Below are 17,287 nucleotides of genomic sequence, written 5' to 3'. Positions count from 1 at the left end.
AGTTCCTTTACTTTCTTCCCCAACTCTTCAAAGTCCTTGCAGATTGTCGGTAGGTCCTTCCTTGCCGTGTCATTGGTGCCAACATGTATCAGAAGAAATGGGTGGACGTCCTTGGAGCTGAAGAGCTTTGGTATCCTATCGGTCACATCCTTGATCATCGCACCTGGAAGGCAGCATACTTCTCTTGCAGTTATGTCCGGTCTGCAGATGGCTGCTTCTGTGCCTCTCAGTAGTGAGTCTCCCACCACCACCACTCTTCGTTGCTTCTTGGCTGTACTTTTTGCTGTCACTTGTTGCTGTGTGCCCTTTTCTTTTTTGCTTGCTGGTATTGCTTCATTCTTAGGTGTGCCATCTTCATCCTCTACAAAGATTTGATATCGGTTCTTCAGTTGTGTGGTTGGTGATTTCTCCATGGTCTTCTTGCTTCTTTTGGTCACATGCTTCCACTCATCTGCTTTTGGAGGTTCTCTGACACTTTTTGCACCTTCTGTGACCAGTAGAGATGCTTCTGTTCTGTCTAGAAAGTCTTCATTCTCTTTGATGAGTTTCAAAGTTGCTATTCTTTCTTCCAGACCCCGCACCTTTTCTTCTAAAAGGGCCACTAGTCTACACTTCTGACAGGTGAAATTGGATTCTTCTTCTGGTCGATCTGTGAACATGTAGCACATGCTGCAGCTCACCATGTAGGTTGTCACATCTGCCATGTTGCTCCTAGATCCTGCTGACTTGCTGTGTGTTTTCCTTCTTGTGTAATCTACTCAGCCAAGCTCTCTTGCAATAATGTCCTACAGGCAAAAATTCCTTACGGCGCGCGGTTTGGTGATGCTTTCGAAGCAGCTGGTCCCGGCTGTACCCAACGATCTTCTAGCTTAGGGAGACTTCGCTTCTCCCAGAAGGCACCTGGAATATGCAAATTAGCCTCCTGAAGCTTGAATCCCTGGTTTGGTGATGCTTTCGAAGCAGCTGGTCCCGGCTGTACCCAACGATCTTCTAGCTTAGGGAGACTTCGCTTCTCCCAGAAGGCACCTGGAATATGCAAATTAGCCTCCTGAAGCTTGAATCCCTGGTTTGGTGATGCTTTCGAAGCAGCTGGTCCCGGCTGTACCCAACGATCTTCTAGCTTAGGGAGACTTCACTTCTCCCAGAAGGCACCTGGAATATGCAAATTAGCCTCCTGAAGCTTGAATCCCTGGTTTGGTGATGCTTTCGAAGCAGCTGGTCCCGGCTGTACCCAACGATCTTCTAGCTTAGGGAGACTTCGCTTCTCCCAGAAGGCACCTGGAATATGCAAATTAGCCTCCTGAAGCTAGAATCCCTGGTTTGGTGATGCTTTCGAAGCAGCTGGTCCCGGCTGTACCCAACGATCTTCTAGCTTAGGGAGACTTCGCTTCTCCCAGAAGGCACCTGGAATATGCAAATTAGCCTCCTGAAGCTTGAATCCCTGGTTTGGTGATGCTTTCGAAGCAGCTGGTCCCGGCTGTACCCAACGATCTTCTAGCTTAGGGAGACTTCGCTTCTCCCAGAAGGCACCTGGAATATGCAAATTAGCCTCCTGAAGCTTGAATCCCTGGTTTGGTGATGCTTTCGAAGCAGCTGGTCCCGGCTGTACCCAACGATCTTCTAGCTTAGGGAGACTTCGCTTCTCCCAGAAGGCACCTGGAATATGCAAATTAGCCTCCTGAAGCTTGAATCCCTGGTTTGGTGATGCTTTCGAAGCAGCTGGTCCCGGCTGTACCCAACGATCTTCTAGCTTAGGGAGACTTCGCTTCTCCCAGAAGGCACCTGGAATATGCAAATTAGCCTCCTGAAGCTTGAATCCCTGGTTTGGTGATGCTTTCGAAGCAGCTGGTCCCGGCTGTACCCAACGATCTTCTAGCTTAGGGAGACTTCGCTTCTCCCAGAAGGCACCTGGAATATGCAAATTAGCCTCCTGAAGCTTGAATCCCTGGTTTGGTGATGCTTTCGAAGCAGCTGGTCCCGGCTGTACCCAACGATCTTCTAGCTTAGGGAGACTTCGCTTCTCCCAGAAGGCACCTGGAATATGCAAATTAGCCTCCTGAAGCTTGAATCCCTGGTTTGGTGATGCTTTCGAAGCAGCTGGTTCCGGCTGTACCCAACGATCTTCTAGCTTAGGGAGACTTCGCTTCTCCCAGAAGGCACCTGGAATATGCAAATTAGCCTCCTGAAGCTTGAATCCCTGGTTTGGTGATGCTTTCGAAGCAGCTGGTCCCGGCTGTACCCAACGATCTTCTAGCTTAGGGAGACTTCGCTTCTCCCAGAAGGCACCTGGAATATGCAAATTAGCCTCCTGAAGCTTGAATCCCTGGTTTGGTGATGCTTTCGAAGCAGCTGGTCCCGGCTGTACCCAACGATCTTCTAGCTTAGGGAGACTTCGCTTCTCCCAGAAGGCACCTGGAATATGCAAATTAGCCTCCTGAAGCTTGAATCCCTGGTTTGGTGATGCTTTCGAAGCAGCTGGTCCCGGCTGTACCCAACGATCTTCTAGCTTAGGGAGACTTCGCTTCTCCCAGAAGGCACCTGGAATATGCAAATTAGCCTCCTGAAGCTTGAATCCCTGGTTTGGTGATGCTTTCGAAGCAGCTGGTCCCGGCTGTACCCAACGATCTTCTAGCTTAGGGAGACTTCGCTTCTCCCAGAAGGCACCTGGTAGGGTGCAGTGTGTAGGGTATAGAGTGTAGGGTATAGAGTGTATGGTATAGAGTGTAGGGTATAGAGTGTAGAAAGTAGGGTATAGTGTGTAGGGTATAGAGTGTAGGGTATAGAGTGTAGGGTCTAGAGTGTAGGGTATGGAGTGTAGGGTATAGAGTGTAGGGTATAGAGTGTACGGTATAGAGTGTATGATATATTGTGTATGGTATATAGTGTTTGGTATAGAGTGTAAGGTATAGAGTGTAGAGAGTAGGATATAGATTGTAGAGTGTAGAGTGTAGGGTATAGAGTGTATGGTAAAGACTGTATGGAATAGAGAGTATGGTATAGAGTGTAGGGTGTAGAGTGTAGGGTATAGAGTGTAGAGTGTGGGGTATAGAGTGTAGAGTGTAGGGTATAGAGTGTAGGGTATAGAGTGTTGGGATATAGAGTGTAGGGTATAGAGTGTCGGGTATAGAGTGTAGGGTATAGATTGTAGGGTATAGAGTGTAGGGTATAGAGTGTAGGGTATAGAGTATATAGTGTAGGGTATAGAGTGTAGGGTATAGAGTGTAGAGTGTAGGGTATAGAGTGTAGGGTATAGAGTGTAGGGTACAGAGTGTAGGGTATAAAGTGTAGAGTGTAGGGTATAGAGTGTAGAGTGTAGGGTGTAGAGTGGAGAGTGTAGGGTATAGAGTGTAAGGTATAGAGTGTAGGGTATAGAGTGTATGTTATAGAGTGTAGGGTATAGAGTGTAGAGTGTAGGGTATAGAGTGTAGAAAGTAGGGTGTAGTGTGTAGGGTATAGAGTGTAGGGTATAGAGTGTATGGTATAGAGTGTAGGGTATAGAGTGTAGAAAGTAGGGTATAGTGTGTAGGGTATAGAGTGTAGGGTATAGAGTGTAGGGTATAGAGTGAAGGGTATAGAGTGTACGGTATAGAGTGTATGATATATTGTGTATGGTATATAGTGTTTGGTATAGAGTGTAAGGTATAGAGTGTAGAGAGTAGGATATAGATTGTAGAGTGTAGAGTGTAGGGTATAGAGTGTATGGTAAAGAGTGTATGGAATAGAGAGTATGGTATAGAGTGTAGGGTGTAGAGTGTAGGGTATAGAGTGTAGAGTGTGGGGTATAGAGTGTAGAGTGTAGGGTATATAGTGTATGATATAGAGTGTAGGGTATAGAGTGTAGATTGTATGGTATAGAGTGTAGGGTATAGAGTGTATAGTGTAGGGTATAGAGTGTAGAGTGTAGGGTATAGAGTGTAGGGTATAGAGTGTTGGGATATAGAGTGTAGGGTATAGAGTGTAGGGTATAGAGTGTAGGGTATAGATTGTAGGGAATAGAGTGTAGGGTATAGAGTATATAGTGTAGGGTATAGAGTGTAGGGTATAGAGTGTAGAGTTTAGGGTATAGAGTGTAGGGTATAGAGTGTAGGGTATAGAGTGTAGGGTATAAAGTGTAGAGTGTAGGGTATAGAGTGTAGGGTATAGAGTGTAGAGTGTAGGGTGTAGAGTGGAGAGTGTAAGGTATAGAGTGTAGGGTATAGAGTGTATGTTATAGAGTGTAGGGTATAGAGTGTAGAGTGTAGGGTATAGAGTGTAGGGTATAAAGTGTAGAGTGTAGTGTATAGAGTGTAGGGTTTAGAGTGTATGTTATAGAGTGTAGGGTATAGAGTGTAGAGTGTAGGATATAGAGTGTAGAGTGTAGGGTATAGAGTGTAGGGTATATAGTGTAGGGTATAGAGTGTAGGGTATAGAGTGTAGGGTATAGAGTGTAGAGTGTAGGGTATAGAGTGTAGGGTATAGAGTGTAGAGTGTAGGGTATAGAGTGTATGGTATAGAGTGTAGGGTGTAGAGTGTATGGTATAGAGTGTAGGGTATAGAGTGTAGAGTGTAGGGTATAGAGTGTAGGGTGTAGAGTGTAGGGTATAGAGTGTAGGGTATAGAGTGTAGAGTGTAGGGTATAAAGTGTAGGGTATAGAGTGTAGGGTGTAGAGTGTATGGTATAGAGTGTAGAGTGTAGGGTATAGAGTGTATGGTATAATGTGTAGGGCATAGAGTGTAGGGTATAGAGTGTAGGGTATAGAGTGTATGTTATAGAGTGTAGGGTATAGAGTGTAGAGTGTAGGGTATAGAGTGTAGGGTATAAAGTGTAGAGTGTAGTGTATAGAGTGTAGGGTTTAGAGTGTATGTTATAGAGTGTAGGGTATAGAGTGTAGAGTGTAGGATATAGAGTGTAGAGTGTAGGGTATAGAGTGTAGGGTATATAGTGTAGGGTATAGAGTGTAGGGTATAGAGTGTAGGGTATAGAGTGTAGAGTGTAGGGTATAGAGTGTAGGGTATAGAGTGTAGAGTGTAGGGTATAGAGTGTATGGTATAGAGTGTAGGGTGTAGAGTGTATGGTATAGAGTGTAGGGTATAGAGTGTAGAGTGTAGGGTATAGAGTGTAGGGTGTAGAGTGTAGGGTATAGAGTGTAGGGTATAGAGTGTAGAGTGTAGGGTATAAAGTGTAGGGTATAGAGTGTAGGGTGTAGAGTGTAGGGTATAGAGTGTAGAGTGTAGGGTATAGAGTGTATGGTATAATGTGTAGGGCATAGAGTGTAGGGTGTAGAGTGTAGGGTACAGAGTGTAGGGTATAGAGTGTAGGGTATAGAGTGTAGAGTGTAGGGTATATAGTGTAGGATATAGAGTATAGAGTGTAGGGTATAGAGTGTAGGGTGTAGAGTGTAGAGTGTAGGGTATAGAGTATAGAGTGTAGGGTATAGAGTGTAGGGTATAGAGTTTATGGTATAGAGTAGGGTATAGAGTGTAGGGTATAGAGTGTAGAGTGTAGGGTATAGAGTGTAGAGTGTAGGGTATAGAGTGTAGGGTATAAAGAGTAGAGTGTAAGGTATAGAGTGTAGAGTGTAGGGTATGGAGTGTATGGTATAGAGTGTAGGGTATAGAGTGTAGAGTATAGAGTGTTGGGTATAGAGTGTAGAGTGTAGGGTATAGAGTGTAGGGTATATAGTGTAGGGTATAGAGTGTATGGTATACAGTGTAGAGTGTAGGGATTAGAGTGTAGGGTATAGAGTGTAGGGTGTAGAGTGTAGGGTATAGAGTGTAGGGTATAGAGTGTATGGTATAGAGTGTAGGGTATAGAGTGTTGGGTATAGATTGTAGGGTATAGAATGTAGAGTGTAGTGTATAGAGTATAGGGTATAGAGTGTATGGTGTAGAGTGTAGGGTATAGAGTGTATAGTGTAGGGTATAGAGTGCAGGGTATAGAGTTTATGGAATAGAGTGTATGGAATATAGTGTACGGTATAGAGTGTAGAGAGTAGGGTATAGAGTGTAGGGTATAGAGCGTAGGGTGTAGGGTATAGATTGTAGGGTATAGAGTGTAGGGTATAGAGTGTAGAGTGTAGGGTATAGAGTGCATGGTATAGAGTGTAGGGTGTAGAGTGTATGGTATAGAGTGTACAGTATAGAGTGCATGGTATAGAGTGTAGAGTGTAGGGTATAGAGTGTATGGTATAGAGTGTAGAGTGTAGAGTGTAGGGTATAGAGTGTAGAGTGTAGGGTATAGAGTGTAGGGTATAGAGTGTATGGTATAGAGTGTAGGGTATAGAGTGTAGGGTATAGAGTGTAGAGTGTAGGGTATAGAGTGTAGGGTATAGAGTGTAGAGTGTAGGGTATAGAGTGTAGGGTATAGAGTGTACGGTATAGAGTGTTGGGCTATAGAGTGTAGGGTATAGAGTGTAGGGTATAGAGTGTATGGTATAGAGTGTACGGTATAGAGTGTATGATATAGAGTGTATGGTATATAGTGTAGGGTATAGAATGTTTGGTATAGAGTGTAAGGTATAGAGTGTAGAGAGTAGGGTATAGATTTTAGAGTGTAGAGTGTAGGGTATAGAGTGTAGGGTATAGAGTGTATGGAATAGAGTGTATAATATAGAGTGTAGGGTGTAGAGTGTAGGGTATAGAGTGTAGAGTGTGGGGTATAGAGTGTAGAGTGTAGGGTATAGAGTGTATGATATAGAGTGTAGGGTATAGAGTGTATGGTATAGATTGCAGGGTATAGAGTGTAGGGTGTAGAGTGTAGGGTATAGAGTGTAGGGTATAGAGTGTATGGTATAGAGTGTATGGTATAGATTGTAGGGTATAGAGTGTAGGGTATAGAGTGTAGAGTGTAGGGTATAGAGTGTAGAAAGTAGGGTATAGTGTGTAGGGTATGAAGTGTAGAGTGTAGGGTATAGAGTGTAGGGTATAGAGTGTAGATTGTATGGTATAGAGTGTAGGGTATAGAGTGTATAGTGTAGGGTGTAGAGTGTAGGGTATAGAGTGTAGGGTATAGAGTGTTGGGATATAGAGTGTAGGGTATAGAGTGTAGGGTATAGAGTGTAGGGTATAGATTGTAGGGTATAGAGTGTAGGGTATAGAGTGTAGGGTATAGAGTATATAGTGTAGGGTATAGAGTGTAGGGTATAGAGTGTAGAGTGTAGGGTATAGAGTGTAGGGTATAGAGTGTAGGGTATAAAGTGTAGAGTGTAGGGTATAGAGTGTAGGGTATAGAGTGTAGGGTATAGAGTGTAGGGTATAGAGTGTAGAGTGTAGGGTGTAGAGTGTAGGGTATAGCGTGTAAGATATAGAGTGTAGGGTATAGAGTGTATGTTATAGAGTGTAGGGTATAGAGTGTAGAGTGTAGGGTATAGAGTGTAGGGTATAGAGTGTAGGGTATAGAGTGTAGGGTATAGAGTGTAGGGTATAAAGTGTAGAGTGTAGGGTATAGAGTGTAGGGTTTAGAGTGTATGTTATAGAGTGTAGGGTATAGAGTGTAGAGTGTAGGATATAGAGTGTAGAGTGTAGGGTATAAAGTGTAGGGTATATAGTGTAGGGTATAGAGTGTAGGGTATAGAGTGTAGGGTATAGAGTGTATGGTATAGAGTGTAGAGTGTAGGGTATAGAGTGTAGAAAGTAGGGTATAGTGTGTAGGGTATAGAGTGTAGAGTGTAGGGTATAGAGTGTAGGGTATAGAGTGTAGATTGTATGGTATAGAGTGTAGGGTATAGAGTGTATAGTGTAGGGTATAGAGTGTAGAGTGTAGGGTATAGAGTGTAGGGTATAGAGTGTTGGGATATAGAGTGTAGGGTATAGAGTGTCGGGTATAGAGTGTAGGGTATAGATTGTAGGGTATAGAGTGTAGGGTATAGAGTATATAGTATAGGGTATAGAGTGTAGGGTATAGAGTGTAGAGTGTAGGGTATAGAGTGTAGGGTATAGAGTGTAGGGTATATAGTGTAGAGTGTAGGGTATAGAGTGTAGAGTGTAGGGTGTAGAGTGGAGAGTGTAGGGTATAGAGTGTAAGGTATAGAGTGTAGGGTATAGAGTGTATGTTATAGAGTGTAGGGTATAGAGTGTAGGGTATAGAGTATATAGTGTAGGGTATAGAGTGTAGGGTATAGAGTGTAGAGTTTAGGGTATAGAGTGTAGGGTATAGAGTGTAGGGTATAGAGTGTAGGGTATAAAGTGTAGAGTGTAGGGTATAGAGTGTGGGGTATAGAGTGTAGGGTGTAGAGTGGAGAGTGTAAGGTATAGAGTGTAAGGTATAGAGTGTAGGGTATAGAGTGTATGTTATAGAGTGTAGGGTATAGAGTGTAGAGTGTAGGGTATAGAGTGTAGGGTATAGAGTGTAGGGTATAGAGTGTAGGGTATAAAGTGTAGAGTGTAGGGTATAGAGTGTAGGGTATAGAGTGTAGAGTGTAGGATATAGAGTGTAGGGTATAGAGTGTAGGGTATATAGTGTAGGGTATAGATTGTAAGGTATAGAGTGTAGGGTATAGAGTGGAGAGTGTAAGGTATAGAGTGTAAGGTATAGAGTGCATGGTATAGAGTGTAGGGTATAGAGTGTAGAGTGTAGGGTATAGAGTGTAGGGTGTAGAGTGTAGGGTATAGAGTGTAGGGTGTAGAGTGTAGGGTATAAAGTGTAGGGTATAGAGTGTAGGGTGTAGAGTGTAGGGTATAGAGTGTAGAGTGTAGGGTATAGAGTGTATGGTATAATGTGTAGGGTATAGAGTGTAGGGTGTAGAGTGTAGGGTATAGAGTGTAGGGTATAGAGTGTAGGGTATAGAGTGTAGGGTATAGAGTGTAGAGTGTAGGTTATATAGTGTAGGGTATAGAGTATAGAGTGTAGGGTATAGAGTGTAGGGTGTAGAGTGTAGAGTGTAGGGTATAAAGTGTAGAGTGTAGGGTATAGAGTGTAGGGTATAGAGTGTAGGGTATAGAGTGTAGAGTGTAGGGTATAGAGTGTAGAGTTTAGGGTATAGAGTGTAGGGTATAGAGTGTAGGGTTTAGAGTGTATGGTATAGAGTGTAGGGTATAGAGTGTAGAGTGTAGGATATAGAGTGTAGGGTATAGAGTGTATGGTGTAGAGTGTAGGGTATAGAGTGTAGAGTGCAGGGTATAGAGTGTATGGTATAATGTGTAGGGTATAGAGTGTAGGGTGTAGAGTGTAGGGTATAGAGTGTAGGGTATAGAGTGTAGGGTATAGAGTGTAGAGTGTAGGCTATAGAGTGTAGAGTGTAGGGTATAGAGTGTAGGGTATAGAGTGCATGGTATAGAGTGTAGGGTGTAGAGTGTATGGTATAGAGTGTACAGTATAGAGTGTATGGTATAGAGTGTAGAGTGTAGGGTATAGAGTGTATGGTATAGAGTGTAGAGTGTAGAGTGTAGGGTATAGAGTGTAGAGTGTAGGGTATAGAGTGTAGGGTATAGAGTGTATGGTATAGAGTGTAGGGTATAGAGTGTAGGGTATAGAGTGTAGAGTGTAGGGTATAGAGTGTAGGGTATAGAGTGTAGAGTGTAGGGTATAGAGTGTAGGGTATAGAGTGTACGGTATAGAGTGTTGGGCTATAGAGTGAAGGGTATAGAGTGTAGGGTATAGAGTGTATGGTATAGAGTGTACGGTATAGAGTGTATGATATAGAGTGTATGGTATATAGTGTAGGGTATAGAGTGTTTGGTATAGAGTGTAAGGTATAGAGTGTAGAGAGTAGGGTATAGATTTTAGAGTGTAGAGTGTAGGGTATAGAGTGTAGGGTATAGAGTGTATGGAATAGAGTGTATAATATAGAGTGTAGGGTGTAGAGTGTAGGGTATAGAGTGTAGAGTGTGGGGTATAGAGTGTAGAGTGTAGGGTATAGAGTGTATGATATAGAGTGTAGGGTATAGAGTGTATGGTATAGATTGCAGGGTATAGAGTGTAGGGTGTAGAGTGTAGGGTATAGAGTGTAGGGTATAGAGTGTATGGTATAGAGTGTATGGTATAGATTGTAGGGTATAGAGTGTAGGGTATAGAGTGTAGAGTGTAGGGTATAGAGTGTAGAGTGTGGGGTATAGAGTGTAGAGTGTAGGGTATAGAGTGTATGATATAGAGTGTAGGGTATAGAGTGTATGGTATAGATTGCAGGGTATAGAGTGTAGGGTGTAGAGTGTAGGGTATAGAGTGTAGGGTATAGAGTGTATGGTATAGAGTGTATGGTATAGATTGTAGGGTATAGAGTGTAGGGTATAGAGTGTAGAGTGTAGGGTATAGAGTGTAGAAAGTAGGGTATAGTGTGTAGGGTATGAAGTGTAGAGTGTAGGGTATAGAGTGTAGGGTATAGAGTGTAGATTGTATGGTATAGAGTGTAGGGTATAGAGTGTATAGTGTAGGGTGTAGAGTGTAGGGTATAGAGTGTAGGGTATAGAGTGTTGGGATATAGAGTGTAGGGTATAGAGTGTAGGGTATAGAGTGTAGGGTATAGATTGTAGGGTATAGAGTGTAGGGTATAGAGTGTAGGGTATAGAGTATATAGTGTAGGGTATAGAGTGTAGGGTATAGAGTGTAGAGTGTAGGGTATAGAGTGTAGGGTATAGAGTGTAGGGTATAAAGTGTAGAGTGTAGGGTATAGAGTGTAGGGTATAGAGTGTAGGGTATAGAGTGTAGAGTGTAGGGTGTAGAGTGTAGGGTATAGCGTGTAAGATATAGAGTGTAGGGTATAGGGTGTATGTTATAGAGTGTAGGGTATAGAGTGTAGAGTGTAGGGTATAGAGTGTAGGGTATAGAGTGTAGGGTATAGAGTGTAGGGTATAGAGTGTAGGGTATAAAGTGTAGAGTGTAGGGTATAGAGTGTAGGGTTTAGAGTGTATGTTATAGAGTGTAGGGTATAGAGTGTAGAGTGTAGGATATAGAGTGTAGAGTGTAGGGTATAAAGTGTAGGGTATATAGTGTAGGGTATAGAGTGTAGGGTATAGAGTGTATGGTATAGAGTGTAGAGTGTAGGTTATAGAGTGTAGAAAGTAGGGTATAGTGTGTAGGGTATAGAGTGTAGAGTGTAGGGTATAGAGTGTAGGGTATATAGTGTAGATTGTATGGTATAGAGTGTAGGGTATAGAGTGTATAGTGTAGGGTATAGAGTGTAGAGTGTAGGGTATAGAGTGTAGGGTATAGAGTGTTGGGATATAGAGTGTAAGGTATAGAGTGTCGGGTATAGAGTGTAGGGTATAGATTGTAGGGTATAGAGTGTAGGGTATGGAGTATATAGTATAGGGTATAGAGTGTAGGGTATAGAGTGAAGAGTGTAGGGTATAGAGTGTAGGGTATAGAGTGTAGGGTATATAGTGTAGAGTGTAGGGTATAGAGTGTAGAGTGTAGGGTGTAGAGTGGAGAGTGTAGGGTATAGAGTGTAAGGTATAGAGTGTAGGGTATAGAGTGTATGTTATAGAGTGTAGGGTATAGAGTGTAGGGTATAGAGTATATAGTGTAGGGTATAGAGTGTAGGGTATAGAGTGTAGAGTTTAGGGTATAGAGTGTAGGGTATAGAGTGTAGGGTATAGAGTGTAGGGTATAAAGTGTAGAGTGTAGGGTATAGAGTGTGGGGTATAGAGTGTAGGGTGTAGAGTGGAGAGTGTAAGGTATAGAGTGTAAGGTATAGAGTGTAGGGTATAGAGTGTATGTTATAGAGTGTAGGGTATAGAGTGTAGAGTGTAGGGTATAGAGTGTAGGGTATAGAGTGTAGGATATAGAGTGTAGGGTATAAAGTGTAGAGTGTAGGGTATAGAGTGTAGGGTATAGAGTGTAGAGTGTAGGATATAGAGTGTAGGGTATAGAGTGTAGGGTATATAGTGTAGGGTATAGATTGTAGGGTATAGAGTGTAGGGTATAGAGTGTAGAGTGTAGGGTATAGAGTGTAGGGTATAGAGTGTAGAGTGTAAGGTATAGAGTGTATGGTATAGAGTGTAGGGTGTAGAGTGCATGGTATAGAGTGTAGGGTATAGAGTGTGGAGTGTAGGGTATAGAGTGTAGGGTGTAGAGTGTAGGGTATAGAGTGTAGGGTGTAGAGTGTAGGGTATAAAGTGTAGGGTATAGAGTGTAGGGTGTAGAGTGTAGGGTATAGAGTGTAGAGTGTAGGGTATAGAGTGTATGGTATAATGTGTAGGGTATAGAGTGTAGGGTGTAGAGTGTAGGGTATAGAGTGTAGGGTATAGAGTGTAGGGTATAGAGTGTAGGGTATAGAGTGTAGAGTGTAGGTTATATAGTGTAGGGTATAGAGTATAGAGTGTAGGGTATAGAGTGTAGGGTATAGAGTGTAGAGTGTAGAGTGTAGAGTATAGAGTGTAGAGTGTAGGGTATAGAGTGTAGGGTATAGAGTGTAGGGTATAGAGTGTAGAGTTTAGGGTATAGAGTGTAGGGTATAGAGTGTAGGGTTTAGAGTGTATGGTATAGAGTGTAGGGTATAGAGTGTAGAGTGTAGGGATTAGAGTGTAGGGTATAGAGTGTATTGTATAGAGTGTAGAGTGTAGGGAATAGAGTGTAGGGTATAGAGTGTACGGTATAGAGTGTTGGGCTATAGAGTGTAGGGTATAGAGTATAGGGTATAGAGTGTAGGGTATAGAGTGTAGGGTATACAGTGTAAGGTATAAAGTGTAGAGTGTAGGGTATAGAGTGTAGGGTATAGAGTGTAGAGTGTAGGGTATAGAGTGTAGAGTTTAGGGTATAGAGTGTAGGGTATAGAGTGTAGGGTTTAGAGTGTATGGTATAGAGTGTAGGGTATAGAGTGTAGAGTGTAGGGTATAGAGTGTAGGATATAGAGTGTAGGGTATAGAGTGTAGAGTGTAGGCTATAGAGTGTAGAGTGTAGGGTATAGAGTGTAGGGTATAGAGTGTAGGGTATAAAGCATAGAGTGTAGGGTATAGAGTGCAGGGTATAGAGTGTAGAGTGTAGGGTGTAGAGTGTAGAGTGTAGGGTATAGAGTTTAAGGTATAGAGTGTAGGGTAGAGAGTGTATGTTATAGAGTGTAGGGTATAGAGTGTAGAGTGTAGGGTTTAGAGTTTAGGGTATAGAGTGTAGGGTATAGAGTGTAGGGTATAAAGTGTAGAGTGTAGGGTATAGAGTGTAGGGTATAGAGTGTAGGGTATAAAGTGTAGAGTGTAGGGTATAGAGTGTATGGTATAGATTGTAGGGTATAGAGTGTAGCGTATAGAGTGTAGGGTATAGAGTGTAGAGTGTAGGGTATAGAGTGTAGGGTATCGAGTGTAGGGTATAGAGTGTATGGTACAGAGTGTAGGGTATAGAGTGTAGGGTATAGAGTGCAGGGTATAGAGTGTAGAGTGTAGGGACTAGAGTGTAGGGTATAGTGTGTAGGGTATGGAGTGTAGAGTGTAGGGTATAGAGTGTAGGGTATAGAGTTTAGAGTGTATGGTATAGAGTGTAGGGTATAGAGTGTATGGTATAGAGTGTATGGTATAGAGTGTAGGGTATAGAGTGTAGGGTATAGAGTGTAGAGTGTAGGGTATAGAGTGTAGGGTATAGAGTGTAGGGTATAGAGTGTTGGGCTATAGAATGTAGGGTATAGAGTGTAGGGTATAGAGTGTAGGGTATCGAGTGTAGAATATAGCGTGTAGGGTAAAGAGTGTAGGGTATAGAGTATATAGTGTAGGGTATAGAGTGTAGGGTATAGAGTGTAGGGTATAGAGTGTAGGGTATAAAATGTAGAGTGTAGGGTATTGAGTGTAGGGTATAGAGTGTAGGGTATAGAGTGTAGAGTGTAGGGTGTAGAGTGTAGAGAGTAGGGTATAGAGTGTAAGGTATAGCGTATAGTGTATAGAGTGTATGTTTTAGAGTGTAGGGTATAGAGTGTAGAGTTTAAAGTATAGAGTGTAGGGTATAGAGTGTAGGGTATAGAGTGTATGGTATAGAGTGTAGGGTATAGAGTGTAGAGTGTAGGGTATAGAGTGTAGGGTATAGAGTGTAGGGTATAGAGTGTATGGTATAGAGTGTAGGGTATAGAGTGTAGAGTGTAAGGTATAGAGTGTAGGGTATAGAGTGTAGGGTATAGAGTGTTGGGTATAGATTTTAGGGTATAGAATGTAGAGTGTAGTGTATAGAGTATAGGGTATAGAGTGTATGGAGTAGTGTGTAGGGTATAGAGTGTATAGTGTAGGGTATAGAGTGCAGGGTATTGAGTGTATGGAATAGAGTGTATGGAATATAGTGTACGGTATAGAGTGTAGAGTGTAGGGTATAGAGTGTAGGGTATAGAGTGTAGAGTGTAGGGTATAGAGTGTAGGGTATAGAGTGTAGGGTATAGAGTGTATGGTATAGAGTGTAGGGTATAGAGTGTAGAGTGTAGGATATAGAGTGTAGAGTGTAGGGTATAAAGTGTAGGGTATATAGTGTAGGGTATAGAGTGTAGGGTATAGAGTGTAGGGTATAGAGTGTATGGTATAGAGTGTAGAGTGTAGGGTATAGAGTGTAGAAAGTAGGGTATAGTGTGTAGGGTATAGAGTGTAGAGTGTAGGGTATAGAGTGTAGGGTATAGAGTGTAGATTGTATGGTATAGAGTGTAGGGTATAGAGTGTATAGTGTAGGGTATAGAGTGTAGAGTGTAGGGTATAGAGTGTAGGGTATAGAGTGTTGGGATATAGAGTGTAGGGTATAGAGTGTCGGGTATAGAGTGTAGGGTATAGATTGTAGGGTATAGAGTGTAGGGTATAGAGTGTAGGGTATAGAGTGTAGGGTATGGAGTGTAGGGTATAGAGTGTAGGGTATAGAGTGTACGGTATAGAGTGTATGATATATTGTGTATGGTATATAGTGTTTGGTATAGAGTGTAAGGTATAGAGTGTAGAGAGTAGGATATAGATTGTAGAGTGTAGAGTGTAGGGTATAGAGTGTATGGTAAAGACTGTATGGAATAGAGAGTATGGTATAGAGTGTAGGGTGTAGAGTGTAGGGTATTGAGTGTAGAGTGTGGGGTATAGAGTGTAGAGTGTAGGGTATAGAGTGTAGGGTATAGAGTGTTGGGATATAGAGTGTAGGGTATAGAGTGTCGGGTATAGAGTGTAGGGTATAGATTGTAGGGTATAGAGTGTAGGGTATAGAGTGTAGGGTATAGAGTATATAGTGTAGGGTATAGAGTGTAGGGTATAGAGTGTAGAGTGTAGGGTATAGAGTTTAGGGTATAGAGTGTAGGGTATAGAGTGTAGGGTATAAAGTGTAGAGTGTAGGGTATAGAGTGTAGAGTGTAGGGTGTAGAGTGGAGAGTGTAGGGTATAGAGTGTAAGGTATAGAGTGTAGAGTGTAGGGTATAGAGTGTAGAGTGTAGGGTATAGAGTGTAGGGTATAAAGAGTAGAGTGTAGGGTATAGAGTGTAGAGTGTAGGGTATGGAGTGTAGAGTATAGAGTGTTGGGTATAGAGTGTAGAGTGTAGGGTATAGAGTGTAGGGTATATACTGTAGGGTATAGAGTGTATGGTATACAGTGTAGAGTGTAGGGATTAGAGTGTAGGGTATAGAGTGTAGGGTGTAGAGTGTAGGGTATAGAGTGTAGGGTATAGAGTGTATGGTATAGAGTGTAGGGTATAGAGTGTTAATACTTTACTTTAAACTCTACACTCTATACCCTACACTCTAAAACATACACTCTATACACTATACGCTATACCTTACACTCTATACCCTACTCTCTACACTCTACACCCTACACTCTACACTCTATACCCTACACTCTATACCCTACACTCAATACCCTACACTCTACATTTTATACCCTACACTCTATACCCTACAATCTATACATAACACTCTATACCCTACACTCTATACCGTACACTCTATACCATAAACTCTATACCGTACACTCTATACCATAAACTCTATACCTTACACTCTATACCCTACACTCTATACCCTACACTCTACACTCTATACCCTACACTCTGTACTCTACACTCTAATCCCTACACTCTACACTCTATACCCTACACTCTATACCATACACTCTATACCATACACTCTATACCCTACACTCTATACCCTACACTCTATACCCTACACTCTACACTCCATACCCTACACTCTATACTCTATACCCTACACTCTATACCCTACACTCTACACTCAATACCCTACACATTATACCATACACTCTACACTCTATACCCTAGACTCTACACCCTACACTCTATACCCTACACTGTATACCCTACACTCTACACTCTATACCCTACACTCTATACCCTACACTCTACACCCTACACTCTATACCCTTCACTCTACACTCTATACCCTACACTCTATACCCTACACTCTAAACCCTACACTCTATACCCTACACTCTATACCCTAAACTCTACACTCTATACCCTACACTCTACACTCTATACCCTACACTCTATACCCTACACTCTATACCCTACACTCTATGCCCTACACTCTACACTTTTTACCCTACACTGTATACCCTACACTCTATACCCTACACTCTATACCCTACACTCTACACTCTATACCCTACACTCTACACTCTACACTCTATACCCTATACTCTATACCCTACACTCTATACTCTATACCCTACACTATATACCCTACACTCTACACTCTATACACTACACTCTATACCCTACACTCTATACCCTACACTCTATACCCTACACTCTACACTCTATATCCTACACTCTACACTCTATACCCTACACATTATACCATACACTCTATACCCTACATTCTACACTCTATACCATACACACTATACCCTACTTTCTACACTCTATACCCTACACTCTACACTCTATACCCTACACTCTATACCCTACACTCTATACCCTACACTATATACCCTACACTCTATACCCTACACTCTACACTCTATACCCTACACTCTACACTCTATACCCTACACTCTATACCCTACACTCTATACCCTACACTCTATGCCCTACACTCTACACTTTATACCCTACACTGTATACCCTACACTCTATACCCTACACTCTATACCCTACACTCTATACCCTACACTCTACACTCTATACCCTACACTCTACACTCTACACTCTATACCCTACACTCTATACTCTATACCCTACACTATATACCCTACACTCTACACTCTATACACTACACTCTATACCCTACACTCTATACCCTACACTATATACCCTACACTCTATACTCTACACTCTATATCCTACACTCTACACTCTATACCCTACACATTATACCATACACTCTATACCCTACATTCTACACTCTATACCATACACACTATACCCTACTTTCTACACTCTATACCCTACACTCTACACTCTATACCCTACACTCTATAACC

Source organism: Ranitomeya imitator, unplaced genomic scaffold (genome assembly GCF_032444005.1).
Source record: "Ranitomeya imitator isolate aRanImi1 unplaced genomic scaffold, aRanImi1.pri SCAFFOLD_29, whole genome shotgun sequence".
Taxonomy (NCBI): domain Eukaryota; kingdom Metazoa; phylum Chordata; class Amphibia; order Anura; family Dendrobatidae; genus Ranitomeya; species Ranitomeya imitator.
This window is presented reverse-complemented; position numbering follows the sequence as displayed.